Raw genomic sequence first — 16655 nt, 5'->3', positions numbered from 1 at the left:
AGGGTCAGGATGACCTATAGTCATCGTGCTTCGTCCGTCGTCGTGCGCCGTCCGTAAACTTTTTCTTTCAAAACGCTACTCCTCCTTAACGCTTGGGTGGATTACTTCCAAATTTGGTTTGAAGCATCATTGGGGGAGGGCAATCATATTTTATATAAATGAGGCTGGTCTGATTCCTGGGGCCAGAAGGGCGGGGCGCCGAAAAGGGGAACTTAGGTGAATATTGCTATAAAATCCTACTCCTCCTTTACCCTTTGGTGGATTACAACTAAATTTGGTGTGAAACATCATTGGGGGCGGGTGGTCATATTTTATATAAATGAGGCTGGTGTGAGCCCTGGGGCCAGAGTGACGGGCCCCAAAAAAGGGAACTTTGATGAAATTTTGCTATAAAATCCTACTCGTCCTTAACCCTTTGGTGGATTTCAACCAGATATTGTGTGAAACATCATTGGGGGAGGGTGGTCATATTTTATATAAATGAGGCTGGTGTGGCCCCTGGGGCCAGAGGGGCGGGGCCCCAAAAGGGGAACTTTGATGAAATTTTGCTATTAAATCCTACTCCTCCTTAACCCTTTAGTGGATTTCAATAAGATATGGTGTGAAACATCATTGGGGGAAGGTGGTCATATTTTATATAAATTAGGCTGGTGTGGCCCCTGGGGCCAGAAGGGCAGGGCCCCAAAAGGGGAACTTTGATGAAATTTTGCTTTAAAATACTACTCCTCCTAACCCCCATAGTGAATTATTACCAAATTTGGTGTGAAACATCATTGGAGGAGGACAATCATATTTTATATAAATGAGGCTGGTGTGGCCCCTGGGGCCAGAAGGGCAGGGCCCCAAAAGGGGAACTTTGATGAAATTTTGCTTTAAAATACTACTCCTCCTAACCCCCATAGTGAATTATTACCAAATTTGGTGTGAAACATCATTGTAGGAGGACAATCATATGTTATATAAATGAGGCTGGTTTGACCCCTAGGGCCAGAGGGGCGGGGCCCCAAAAGGGGAACTTTGGTGAATTTTTGCTATAAATCCTACTTCTCTTTAACCCTTGGATGGATTAATACGAAATATGGTGTGAAACATCCTTTGGGAAGGGTGGTCATATTTTATATAAACGAGGCTAGTGTGACCCCTGGGGCCTGAGGGGCAGGGCCCCAAAAGGGGAACTTTGGTGAATATTTGCTGTTAAATCCTAATCCTCCCTAACCTTTTGGTGGATTACAACCTAATTTGATGTGAAACATAAGGTGATGGCAATCATATTTTTTAATGAGACAGGTTTGACCCCTGGGGGGAAAAGGATGGGGCAAAAGGAGCGCTTAGGTTAAACATTTCTTTATAATGCAATTCCTCCTTAATGCCTTAATTGATTACAACTATATTTAGTATGAAACATCATTGGGGAAAGGCAATCCTAATTGATATAAATGAGTCTTGTCTGACCCATTGGGACAGAGGGGCATGCCCCAAAAATGGGAACTTGGCTAAAATTTTGCTTTATGATGCTGCTCTTCCTGGACAAGCTAAATGGATAAAAACCAAATTTGATCTAAAACATAACTGGCTGCGATAAATAATTTATGGTAATAATGCTGGATTGAGGGGTGTGTCCCTGCCGTAAAACACAAACAAACAAAAAGTTTGCCGTGGGTTGCGGCTCGTATTCTGGGGAATCATTGTCCTGGTCCCAAACAAAACCAAACCAATCTTTCCCTCAGTTCCTGGTGATGTCCTCCACACAGAGTGACAAAACCACAGCATCCTTGTCCCCTCTCCTGTTAAGGAAGGGCATCGCTGGCGATGTTAAATCTATCGAGCCACTGGGATCGGGCGATCTCCTCATAGAGGTTTACCGTCAGCAACAGGCGGTGAACCTACTGGGAACGACCAGTTTTGGCGGCATCAGTGTCAGTGTGAAGCCACACTCGTCACTAAATTGCAGCAAGGGGGTAATCAGGTGCCCAGTCCTGCGCAATGACACCGACGCCGACATACTGGCCTATTTCCAAGAGGAGAGCGTCCCGGTCACTGAGGCGAGACGGATCACATCAAGGAAACAAGGATCCATTGTCAATACATATACATTCATCATTACCTTTTCCACACTAGCACTCCCACAAACTGTCGCTATTGGCTACCAACGGTACACCGTCACCGTCTACATCCCAAATCCATTGAGATGCCGTAACTGCCAGAGGTACGGCCATCATGAGAAAAGATGTAGACGGGCGACGGTCTGCCAGTTTTGTGGCCGCGAGGGTCACACCGACGAAAATGACTGACACTGCCGGCCGGCGCTGTGTCAACTGCGAGGGGAAGCACGCTGCCTCCTCTCGAGACTGTCCTCCCTGGGGTCGGGAGAGAGGGATCCTGCGGGTCAAATACACCCGTAGTGTCTCCTTCCCCGAGGCCAGGAGGATAGTTGAGAGTGGAGACACTACCGGGCCCTCTTATGCACAGGTAACACGAGCAAAGAAACCGGTTGACAGTGTCGCAGTCAAGGATGCATCTGTCCAGGCTTCGGAGGACAGACCTGCATTTGGCTCACAGGTCCCAGACTTAGCTAGCTCTAAGACTTGCAAGGTCCTAGTTAGGAACCCGTCACGCTTTCGTCAAAAACCATCAAAACCTCCAATCAAACAGCCAGAAAACAAACAGCCACCACCCCCAACAAACTCGACATCCAATCAAAACAAACCTCATCGTACACATCTTCACCAAGAAAACACTCCTCATCACAACGATGCCGCTCACTCTGTGCCTCGCACTAGGCCAGAAAACCAATCACCAATCGACAAACAACCCAGAAAAAAATTAAGATATCAAGAATGCCGGTCGAATCCGATCTTGATGTCACATATGGCAAAGGATCGGACGACCCGACCAACAGATTCAATATCCTGATTGGTCTTGAAGACGAGTTGGAAGCGGAAGCTACACCACTCGATTCCTCGACTCCAGGACGAAAACAAAACAAACACGCAAAAACATAAATGAACAATATTATAATACAATGGAACATACGCGGATTAAAGGCAAACATAGAAGAATTTCAGTATTTATCTAAAAAAACACAACCTAGCCATCTTCTGCTTGCAAGAAATTATGCTTAAAGACTCTATGAACTTGAGACACTTCTCACTCTACTGTAATATCCCAACAGCTGGCGGTAGGGCATCGGTTGGTGCATCTGTTGCTATAAATAAAAACATCCCTCACAGACAATTACATTTGAACACGATTCTACAAGCTGTTGCCGTTAGCGCAACTTTACACAGACAAATTACCGTCTGTTCTATTTATCTTCCTCCGAGCGAAAGCTTTAACTGCGACCAACTGAACAACATCGTGTCCCAGGTTCCAACACCTTTTGTCACCTTGGGTGACTTTAATGGCCACAACAGCCTGTGGGGCTAACCAAACACAGACGGAAGAGGGAGACGTATCGAAGAGTTCATAAATAAGAACAACCTGTGTCTGTTTAATAACAACGCACCTACATACTTACACCCTGCCTCTGGTTCGCTTACCCATTCTGACCTGTCTTTATGTCATCCTTCAATTTTACTTGATTATGACTGGAAGGTCACTGATGATCTATGTGGAAGTGATCACTTTCCCATCTTTCTTAAAAATATAGAGTCACCCCTCGAGGAAGTTCGTCCTCGATGGAATATACACAAAGCAGACTGGGATCAATTCCAAAACCTGTGCAATGATGAGCTGATCGAGGAACATTTCCAAAACCTCGACGACCCAATTAAAACTTTTACCGAAACACTAACTTATATTTCCGAAAAGACCATACAAAAATCCGCTCAAAAACCTACAAAGTTCCTTTTATCAGAAGAATCTTTTTTAAATAGATCTGGTCGTAACGCAGCGCTGCGACGGTACTTGGCTTCTCCTACCGTTGCAAACTACAGTAGTTTTAAAATCTGGAGGGCAAAGGCTCGGCGATCAATCAAAACTGACAAAAAGAATAGCTGGAAAGAATACGTGTCTAAAATATCATCAAATACATCGTCTAAAAAAGTATGGGATATGATCAGAAAAATAAGTGGGAAAACATCACCATCCTCTCACCTTATCAACAAAAACAAAATATTTTCTTCCAAATCTGAAATTGCAAACGCATTTGCCAAAAATATATCCGAAAACTCATCAGTCAAAAATCACTCCAGAAAATTCAAGGCATTTAAAAAGGAGAAAGAAAAGAAACGGCTCAATATTAAATCATCAAACACTGAAAATTACAATAAACCCTTTGATTTACCAGAACTGCTTGAATCACTAGGAAAATCACAAGATTCAGCAGCTGGTCCTGATGAAATTACATATAAGCTTTTAAAACATCTACCAGACTCGTCATTAAATTGCCTTCTACATATATTCAACCAAGTTTATGTTTCCGGAAAGATCCCCGAGTCATGGAAGGAATCTACAATAATTCCAATTCCCGGAAAGGACGCTACTGAACCAAATAATTATCGCCCTATTTCTCTGACAAGTTGCGTCTGTAAAACACTTGAACGTATGATTAACACTAGGCTAGTTTGGTTTCTCGAGTCAAACAATATCATCAGCCCACTCCAAAGCGGATTCAGAAACCGAAGAGGGACGGTAGACCATTTGATCCGACTAGAAACGTTCATTAGAGAAGCTTTTGCCAAGAAAGAACACCTTGTTGCCGTATTTTTCGATCTTGAGAAGGCATACGATACTACGTGGCAGTGTGGTATAATGAAAGACGTGCATGAGATTGGTGTGCGCGGGAATCTCCCGAAATTCATTTCAAATTACATATCTGACAGACACTTCAAAGTTCGCGTTGGTTCAAAAATTAATAGTATAGTTCAATGTCTTGGTCAGTCTACAGAAGGCTCACTATTTGTGGATGACTTTTTGATCTGTTATAGATCAAAGAACATGCACACAATAGAACGACAACTCCAACAATGTTTAGGCAAATTACAAGTATGGGCAGATGAAAACGGCTTCAAATTTTCCAGAACAAAAACTGTATGTATGCCCTTCTGTCAAAAAGGAAAACCACACAATGACGCAGATCTCACACTTGATGGCATTAAAATTCCAGTTGTCGAACAAACTAAATTTCTCGGACTAATATTTGATTCTAAACTATCCTTTGTTCCACATATTAAACATCTGAAGGATAAATGCTCAAAGGCGCTGAACATTTTGCGTGTCCTCTCCCATACTGACTGAGGTGCGGATCGTGAAATGCTTGTGCGACTGTATAGGTCGCTTATTCGTTCGAAACTTGACTATGGCTCGATCGTCTACGGGTCAGCACGCAGTTAATACCTGCAGATGCTGGATCCTATACAGAATCAGGGGTTACGCTTAGCTCTTGGGGCTTTTCGAACAACACCGGTAAAAAGCCTTTATGTAGAGGCGAATGAGCCATCGTTAAATGATCGAAGGAAAAAACTGTCATTACAATTTGCTGCCCAATTAAAGTCCAATCCAAAAACCCCAGCTTTCAATCACGTCTTCAATCCACAGTATCGAAACATCTTCACTCAAAACCAAAAAACTCAAATTATAGCTGCTTGTGATGGCCGAAACATGTATTAATGTTACCTCTACAGATATATATACATGTACATATATTAAATTGCCAGTAACAGAAGTTACCCATGGAAAAGTAGTAATGATTTATCTAAAGTTGAAATGATTTAGTGTAGATAGGGGACGGATATGTTTGCAATATATATTTACGTTATAAAATTAGAATATACCAATATTTAATGATAGACATATAGGTTATTAACAAGCAAAAGGGGGTGGGGGTTATTGGTGAAGGTAACATCATAGGGAAAAACACTTTACAATATTCCTTAACTAAAGTCCTGAAATCTAAAAACATCTAATAGATAACACATAATAAAATAATATCACAAGTCATTTGAGGTATAATTAAGTGTAAGTTAGCAAAAACAAATTGAAGTAAATGTGTACATAAATGTTGAAAATTGTGGTATCAGTTCTCAAGAACACCTGCCCTGCAGGTAGGGCGTAAGAATTGTACCTGCTGCCCCCATTGCATGATCGTAAGAGGCGACTAAACTTGGGATCTTATCTTTTCTCTTCTTTCTGAACAACTTTCTTCTTCCTAATGTCTCCCTTGACAATGCCTCACTTTTGGCCTTTAGTTGAGCGTTCGCCCCTGTGAGGAAGGCTTTGGGTTCTGTCCCCTGGCCGAGACATACCAGAGTCTTTAAAAATGGCAGTTGCTGCTCCTGCTTAGCGCTCAGCAAATTAGGAGTGGGACGACTGGTTCGCCCGTTGTCAGTATAATGTGACCGGGTGGGGTGTGCTGCTGGGTGTCTTCGGCAGTATGCTTCAGTGAGGTAGCACTCTAAATCGGCAAAAGATCCGGCCCATCACAAGGAGACTTAACACAAACATACCGCAGCCACCCAAAACACACATACGCACTCATCACACGCATGCATGTAGCACGCACAGGAGGCCGTCCTTAAATGACCTTAGCTGTTAATAGGACGTTAAACAAAATAAACCAAACCAAACCAAATCTCAAGAACACATTATCAGATGTACGAGACAAAAATCAATAAATGTTAGCCAGCTCTCCAGACCACGTTTAAGGGGAGGTAACTCGAAGTTTGTTTTGAGAATGTCACAGTGATTAAAACTGGGGAACTGACTCGCTGCCTTTCACCCCACACAATACTCCACCTCGCACGGATTTATAGTAAGGGTGTTGTCGTTTAAAATGTACACCGTCCGTATTGTACAAATTATGCAAGTCCGTCATTCGTTGATGTTTCCAAAATTTGCAAAACTTGCTCTCCGACAATAAAGTCTCGAGTTTCCCATTCAATTCCACCACCCTGTGATTGTATATGTCGACGTCAACGTCGCCCTTGTGATCGCGTCCTTTCTGTCTGGGAAAAAGTTCCAGGATAACGATACATTGTACAAACAGGGCAGCGAACAATTGTTGCACTAGATACGTTAACTTTAACAAAACCACGTCTTGGCTCAGATCAGGGCGACTATGTTGTTCCCCGCTATCTGCATGCATATAACATCGGGACGATAAAAATAAACATCATCTATGTGTTGTTGCAATGTCTCAATAGACACATACGCACGCGCCACACGCATGCATGTCGCACGCACGGGAGGCCGTCCTTAAATGACCTTAGCTGTTAATAGGACGTTTAACAAAATAAACCAAACCAAACCAATCCCACCAGAATATCCCACAAAGTAAGTCTGACGAGAAGGGGCCGGAAGCCAAGATTGGTCCTGGATTGCCCTGCAGGTAGGGCGTAAGAATTGTACCTGCTGCCCCCATTGCATGATCGTCTGGCCGAGACATACCAGAGTCTTTAAAAATGGTAGTTGCTGCTCCTGCTTAGCGCTCAGCAAATTAGGAGTGGGACGACTGGTCCGTCCGTTGTCGGTATAATGTGACCGGGTGGGGTGTGCTGCTGGGTGTCTTCGGCAGTATGCTTCAGTGAGATAGCACTCTAAATCGGCAAAAGATCCGGCCTATCACAAGGAGACTTAACACAAACATACCGCAGCCTCCCGAAACACACATACGCACTCACCACACGCATGCATTTCGCACGCAGGGGAGGCCGTCCTTAGCTGTTAATAGGACGTTAAACAAAATAAACCAAAACAAACCAAATCCTAGATGGATGGTCCTCACAAAACTGTCCCAAACGGCGAATGAGGCTATGTCTCCATATCAAAATTGATTTCGGTTCCATTATCAATATTGAAAACAAAGCCTACTTACATACGATGGTCCTAAAAGAAATTGTCTACTCGGAGTCAGAGTCTCCTGTGCGTCAATCGGGAAAAAAACCAACGTCGAAGCCAACGTAGATAGGAAATGTGTTACAGCGGTTAGAGCCGCCATTGTTGTAGGTATTTGATCACTGCACTTCGCGCATTGAACGCTTCAAGCGCAGAAATTTCACACTTAAAATGTCCGGTACTTACTCAAAATGAACACTTTACGGAATCCAGAAGACGACTTCTAGATAAAAAATCATAGAGGTGTCCTCTTCTATTATCTCGGATTCCTGAGACGTATCCAATTGCCCCCCTTTTAAAACACCTCACCATACTCCTGCAGCACTTTAGTGGGTTCAGATGTATCTCCACTCTGAAATGTAAAATAATGTTGACGTACAATACTAACGTTCCATGTGTAAGCATATCAATTTAAAACTAGCCCCCCCAATATCTTATGAATTTTACTTGTTTGTAATACTATTAATCATAGACATTTGTTAATTTACACTAAAAATATCTAACTCCCCTTCATCAAATAACATATGTGTATATATACGCAATGGGTGGTTGTCTTATGATGTCAAGGGATACTATATGTTCCAGAAAACAAGAGGCCCATGGGCCTTAACGGTCACCTGAGATTTGAAATATTTCAGTTTATTTAATTGACATTCCATGCTGAAAATGTTAACCAGAATGAATTCCAATAGAAATCAAAACAAATCAGTCAAAAATGTGATTTCCCTATATAAAAAGTAAAGTAAAGTTTAGCCCCGCTCCAGGGGCAAACTTGAGACCCCAAGGTCATGAAATTCACAGTTTTGGTAAAGAACCTTCAAACCCAGCCATTTATGAAGTGTATTTGATTCTATCATATCTGAGAGTAGAGAAGGAGATTTATGAAATTTCAGTCAATTTGGCCCTTTTTAGCCCCACCCATCAGCCCCTGGGGGTCAGTCAGGGCCAACATGTGCATGCCATCAAACTGTCATCCCATGCTGACAATGTTTACAAAATTAGAATGAATTCCAATAGAAATAAAACAAATTAAAGTCAAAAATGTGATTTCCCTATATAAACTATAGTAAAGTTTAGCCCCTCCCCAGGGGCAAACGTGAAACCCCTGGGTCATGAAATTTACAATTTTGGTAAAACACCTTAAGACCCTTCCATCTATGAAGAGTGTTTGATTCCAGCATATCTGAGAGTAGAGAAGAAGATTTTTGAAGTTTTAGTCAATTTGACTCTTTTTGGCCCCACCCCTCAGGCCCCTGGGGGGTGGGGACCATATAATTTACAATTTTGGTTGACCTCTAGCCATAGAAGCTTCCTGCCAAATTTCATAGAATTTGGTTTGTGGGTTTTGGAGAAGAAGTCGAAAATGTAAATTGTTTACGGACGCACGACGGACGACGCACGACGCACGACGACGGACAAAAGGGGATTAGAATAGGTCACTTGAGACTTTGTCTCAGGTGACCTAAAAACTGAACGTCTTCTTATATCAAACAAAGAAAGTCACGGATCAGCTCTTTTGTTTCAAGTTGTCCTTTTATTAGCTCACCTGGTCCAAAGGACCAAGGTGAGCTTATGCCATACCGTGTCGTCCGTCCGTCCGTCAACAATTGACTTCTTCTTCATAACCACTGATCAGAATTCGACCAAATTTGGTCAGAAGCATCCCTATGGGTTGGGGACTCAAAATTGTACAAATGGTGGTGCTGACCCCCCAGGGGTCTGAGGGGCCAAAAGGGGTCAATATAGCTATATTGATATAAACAACTTCTCTGAATCCGAGCAATGGATATCACTCATATTTGCCTGGTAGCATCACTATGAGGTGGGGATTCAAAATTGTACAAATGATTGGGCTGACCCCCTAGGGGTCTGAGGGGCGGGGCCAAATGTGGTCAATTGGGCTATATTGACATATAACGACTTCTTCTCTGAAACCGTGAAATGGATATTGCTCATATTTACCTGGTAGCATCACTTTTGGGTGGGGATTCAAAACTGTACAAATGATGGGGCTGGCCCCCTGGGGCCAAAAGGGGTCAATTGGGCTATATTGATATAAACGACTTCTCTAAAACCGAGCTATAAATATTATTTATATTTGCCTGGTAGCAACACAATAAGGTGAGGATTCCAAATTGTACAAATGGTGGGGCTGACCCCCCAGGGGCCTGAGGGGCGGGGCCAACAGGGTTAAATATAGCTATACTGATATAAACAACTTCTCTGAAAAAGAGCAATGGATTTCGCTCATATTTACCTGGTAGCATCACTATTGGGTGGGGATTCAAAACTGTGCAAATGATGGGGCCACACGCATGCATGATGTCGCACGCAGGGGAGATCGTCCATAAATTACCTTAGCTGTTAATAGGACGTTAAATAAATAAAACCGAACCAAACTCTTACAAAATGAACAACACAAGATTGGAAGATGTAATGTATATCAATATACCATTCCCACGCTTACCATTGCTAAAGAAGTGAACTAGCCACAAGGAAATCGACAAAGGTACGCAGTGCAGTCCCCATAATTGCACTCCTGCAGTCTAGCCCTGATAACCTGTGGTAAACATGAGCATTAACAAGTTGATAAGAATGCATTAAAGAACATCTAGTCTGTCAGTAATGATTAACATCTAAGCATTTATACGCAGAAAGCTGCAGATGATAACCTATTGGAAAAAAACATTAATGAACAACTATCGATTGAAATAAACACTATTAACATCCGAGCATTTATATACACAAGGCGGGCTGCGGTTATAAATAAAAAAAAGTACTACTAAAAATCGGTCAGAATAAAAAAAATGTCACTACTATGTGAAGTTTCATCAAATTTTCTGTTTGCTGTTAGCTCTATACATGTCTTAACTCTTCATTCAGGAGCCAAATGTTTCATCTCCCTTAAGTGAAATGGACATGTAATTACAAGGCGGTATAATGTGACCGGGTGGGGTGTGCTGCTGGGTGTCTTCGGCAGTATGCTTCAGTGAGATAGCACTCTAAATCGGCAAAAGATCCGGCCTATCACAAGGAGACTTAACACAAACATACCGCAGCCTCCCGAAACACACATACGCACTCACCACACGCATGCATTTCGCACGCAGGGGAGGCCGTCCTTAGCTGTTAATAGGACGTTAAACAAAATAAACCAAAACAAACCAAATCCTAGATGGATGGTCCTCACAAAACTCCCAAACGGCGAATGAGGCTATGTCTCCATATCAAAATTGATTTCGGTTCCATTATCAATATTGAAAACAAAGCCTACTTACATACGATGGTCCTAAAAGAAATTGTCTACTCGGAGTCAGAGTCTCCTGTGCGTCAATCGGGAAAAAAATCAACGTCGAAGCCAACGTAGATAGGAAATGTGTTACAGCGGTTAGAGCCGCCATTGTTGTAGGTATTTGATCACTGCACTTCGCGCATTGAACGCTTCAAGCGCAGAAATTTCACACTTAAAATGTCCGGTACTTACTCAAAATGAACACTTTACGGAATCCAGAAGACGACTTCTAGATAAAAAAATCATAGAGGTGTCCCTTCTATTATCTCGGATTCCTGAGACGTATCCAATTGCCCCCCTTTTAAAACACCTCACCATACTCCTGCAGCACTTTAGTGGGTTCAGATGTATCTCCACTCTGAAATGTAAAATAATGTTGACGTACAATACTAACGTTCCATGTGTAAGCATATCAATTTAAAACTAGCCCCCCCAATATCTTATGAATTTTACTTGTTTGTATACTATTAATCATAGACATTTGTTAATTTACACTAAAAATATCTAACTCCCCTTCATCAAATAACATATGTGTATATATACGCAATGGGTGGTTGTCTTATGATGTCAAGGGATACTATATGTTCCAGAAAACAAGAGGCCCATAGGCCTTAACGGTCACCTGAGATTTGAAATATTTCAGTTTATTTAATTGACATTCCATGCTGAAAATGTTAACCAGAATGAATTCCAATAGAAATCAAAACAAATCAGTCAAAAATGTGATTTCCCTATATAAAAAGTAAAGTAAAGTTTAGCCCCGCTCCAGGGGCAAACTTGAGACCCCAAGGTCATGAAATTCACAGTTTTGGTAAAGAACCTTCAAACCCAGCCATTTATGAAGTGTATTTGATTCTATCATATCTGAGAGTAGAGAAGGAGATTGATGAAATTTCAGTCAATTTGGCCCTTTTTAGCCCCACCCATCAGCCCCTGGGGGTCAGTCAGGGCCAACATGTGCATGCCATCAAACTGTCATCCCATGCTGACAATGTTTACAAAATTAGAATGAATTCCAATAGAAATAAAACAAATTAAAGTCAAAAATGTGATTTCCCTATATAAACTATAGTAAAGTTTAGCCCCGCCCCAGGGGCAAACTTGAGACCCCAGGGTCATGAAATTCACAATTTTGGTAAAGAACTTTCAAACCCAGCCATCTATGAAGTGTATTTGATTCTATCATATCTGAGAGTAGAGAAGAAGATTTGTGAAATTTCAGTCAATTTGGCCCTTTTTAGCCCCGCCCATCAGCCCCTGGGGGTCAGTCAGGGCCAACATGTGCATGCCATCAAACTGTCATCCCATGCTGACAATGTTTACAAAATTAGAATGAATTCCATTAGAAATATAAGAAATTAAAGTCAAAAATGTGATTTCCCTATATAAACTATAGTAAAGTGGGTTCAGATGTATCTCCACTCTGAAATGTAAAATAATGTTGACGTACAATACTAACGTTCCATGTGTAAGCATATCAATTTAAAACTAGCCCCCCCAATATCTTATGAATTTTACTTGTTTGTATACTATTAATCATAGACATTTGTTAATTTACACTAAAAATATCTAACTCCCCTTCATCAAATAACATATTTGTATATATACGCAATGGGTGGTTGTCTTATGATGTCAAGGGATACTATATGTTCCAGAAAACAAGAGGCCCATAGGCCTTAACGGTCACCTGAGATTTGAAATATTTCAGTTTATTTAATTGACATTCCATGCTGAAAATGTTAACCAGAATGAATTCCAATAGAAATCAAAACAAATCAGTCAAAAATATGATTTCCCTATATAAAAAGTAAAGTAAAGTTTAGCCCCGCTCCAGGGGCAAACTTGAGACCCCAAGGTCATGAAATTCACAGTTTTGGTAAAGAACCTTCAAACCCAGCCATTTATGAAGTGTATTTGATTCTATCATATCTGAGAGTAGAGAAGGAGATTTATGAAATTTCAGTCAATTTGGCCCTTTTTAGCCCCACCCATCAGCCCCTGGGGGTCAGTCAGGGCCAACATGTGCATGCCATCAAACTGTCATCCCATGCTGACAATGTTTACAAAATTAGAATGAATTCCAATAGAAATAAAACAAATTAAAGTCAAAAATGTGATTTCCCTATATAAACTATAGTAAAGTTTAGCCCCGCCCCAGGGGCAAACTTGAGACCCCAAGGTCATGAAATTCACAATTTTGGTAAAGAACTTTCACACCCAGCCATCTATGAAGTGTATTTGATTCTATCATATCTGAGAGTAGAGAAGAAGATTTGTGAAATTTCAGTCAATTTGGCCCTTTTTAGCCCCGCCCATCAGCCCCTGGGGGTCAGTCAGGGCCAACATGTGCATGCCATCAAACTGTCATCCCATGCTGACAATGTTTACAAAATTAGAATGAATTCCAATAGAAATATAAGAAATTAAAGTCAAAAATGTGATTTCCCTATATAAACTATAGTAAAGTGGGTTCAGATGTATCTCCACTCTGAAATGTAAAATAATGTTGACGTACAATACTAACGTTCCATGTGTAAGCCTATCAATTTAAAACTAGCCCCCCCAATATCTTATGAATTTTACTTGTTTGTATACTATTAATCATAGACATTTGTTAATTTACACTAAAAATATCTAACTCCCCTTCATCAAATAACATATTTGTATATATACGCAATGGGTGGTTGTCTTATGATGTCAAGGGATACTATATGTTCCAGAAAACAAGAGGCCCATGGGCCTTAACGGTCACCTGAGATTTGAAATATTTCAGTTTATTTAATTGACATTCCATGCTGAAAATGTTAACCAGAATGAATTCCAATAGAAATTGTCACTACTATGTGAAGTTTCATCAAATTTTCTGTTTGCTGTCAGCTCTATACATGTCTTAACTCTTCATTCAGGAGCCAAATGTTTCATCTCCCTTAAGTGAAATGGACATGTAATTACAAGGCAATTTCCATTTCCTGCTGCTAATAAATGAGTTTTTTTGTTTCGTTACAATATCTGTGCAGTTTGATCGTTAATATGTGATCCCAATGTCATGGGTGAATATAAGGGGATAAGAAAATTTATGATGATGCATGATGTTGGCATTTTCGATCAGTCATTGGTAACGATATACTGATATCATCAATATGGAATCTCCAGAATTTAGTAAACTACATGGAACATGACCCTAATGCTTAATTAGATGATGCAGCTTATGTTTCAGTGAACCACATCTTGGTGATCTTTAACATCAACAGATGCGCCTTAGACAGCATCATCAATCTACCCACTGACCAACTGCGGCTTTTCCTCTCGCCATGCCACAGCAGACATGTCAAGTTACATCTATTGGGATTACCAAACACCAGCCCCTCATCAGTAAAACCAAGGAACAAATCTAAAACTAATTGAAAAAGAAGGACTACAGAAGATGAGACATCATTATATCCACTTTGCTAAGAAAAAGACCTCTGAAGAAAGGATCTTGCGTCATTATCACCTTACGAGCTGGGATGAAACTACCGGCCTTAATGATAGGAACATTGCTGCCAGTTGAAAAATAGACAATGTTATAGATCCTGTATACTTTAAAGGGACTATTACCTTAGATTTCAACCTCAGGAATTGAAGAATTCGGTCTTTGAATAATAAGATGTATCCATAATTAAGCAATACAAGCGGCTATACCGTCATGTTGGGTGTTTTTGTACATCTTTTCGGGGTCGAAACATTGTTTACATTCTAAACAACCGAAAAGGTCACATGGCTTGTCACGTGACGCAGTCGTTTACAGCCGTCGCAAAGAAAAAATGGATTACGAAGTAAGTGTAAACAAACGCACATGTCTTCGTTTTGAGCCTTTCTGCTAATTTATGTTTGCAAATAATGATTCTATAGTGTTATAATATATGTTTCAACAATCGAGCTGGGGAATTTGTTATTTGGGCTTTGTCGTGCTAGTGGGGCCCCAAAAAGGGTAATTACAATCGGAACAGAAACTAGCTGTATTCAGTAATTCTTTCAGATTTTAACTTGTTTGTGACTGTATTCTTTTCAGAAATGCACAGGAATTGATACTTTCTCTGTATACAATCATATTTAATGTTTACAATAAATGCTGCGTTAATCATTTTGGTTTGGTTTATTTTGTTTAACGTCCTATTAACAGCCAAGGTCATTTAAGGACGGCCTCCCGTGCGTGCGACATGCATGCGTGTGGTGAGTGTGTATGTGTGTTTTGGGAGGCTGCGGTATGTTCTTGTTAAGTCTCCTTGTGATAGGCCGGAACTTTTGTATAATGATGATGTGTCATAGATTAGTTTGTATAATGATGATGATGCCTCATAGATAACTTTGTACAATGATGTGTCATAGATAAGTTTGTATAATGATGATGTGTCATAGATAAGTTTGTTTAATGCTGATGATGCCTCATAGATAAGTTTGTATAATAATGATGATGTGTAATAGCTAAGTTTGTATAATCATGTTTTGAAATGATGATATTCACTAATGTATTTGTTATGATGATGATGATTTTAAAATGCTTGACATATTTGTGTAGATAAGGAATGTTGAATTAGAATGCATGGGAAGATTGTAAGAAAACTTGTAATTTAGATAATTTGGATGGTTACTGAACATTTGTGTAAGTGCCAAATAAAACAACGAGAATCCCAGAACTTGTCACATTTTTATTGTTAGCACCAAATAAAATCTATAGACAAATTCACTACAAAAAAGGCTATGAATACAGATGATCATACCCGAACACGGTAATGTTCACATACACGCACCATACTAAAGACTAAACTTAACTTATGACACATACACCATACTTAACAAATTCGTCACACATGCACCATACTTTGCAAGCCTGTGACACATACACCATACATAGCAAAGTTGTGACACATACACCATACTTAGCAAAATTGTGTCGCATATACACCATACTTAACAAACTTGTGACGCATACATTATACTTAGCAAACTTGTCACATAACTTGTCACATATACACCATATTTAACAAACTTGTCACACATACATCATACCTGTGAAATATCACACTATAGTTATACATGCAAAATGTGTGAACAAGCCAAACTTTTGACACAATAATTGGCACATACACAATACTTTCCATAGACATACATTTTCCATCCGACAAGTAAGATTAGTTTTGCACATGAAACACATGTGAAACCCAAAGCTTATGTGGCATATTACTACAAATAATAATTAGAACTGCCCTGCAGGTAGGGCGTAAGAATTGTACCTGCTGCCCCCATTGCATGATCATAAGAGGCGACTAAATTTGGGATCTTATCTGTTCTCTTCTTTCTTAACAGCTTTCTTCTTCCTAATGTCTCCCTTGACAATGCCTCACTTTTGGCCTTTGGTTGAGCGCTTGCCCCTGTGAGGAAGGCTTTGGTTCGCCCGTTGTCAGTATAATGTGACCGGGTGGGGTGTCCTGCTGGGTGTCTTCGGCAGTATGCTTCAGTGAGGTAGCACTTTAAATCGGCATAAGTTACG

The sequence above is a fragment of the Pecten maximus genome, chromosome 17 (genome assembly GCF_902652985.1).
Source record: "Pecten maximus chromosome 17, xPecMax1.1, whole genome shotgun sequence".
Lineage (NCBI taxonomy): Eukaryota > Metazoa > Mollusca > Bivalvia > Pectinida > Pectinidae > Pecten > Pecten maximus.
Note: the sequence above shows the minus strand (reverse complement) of the source record.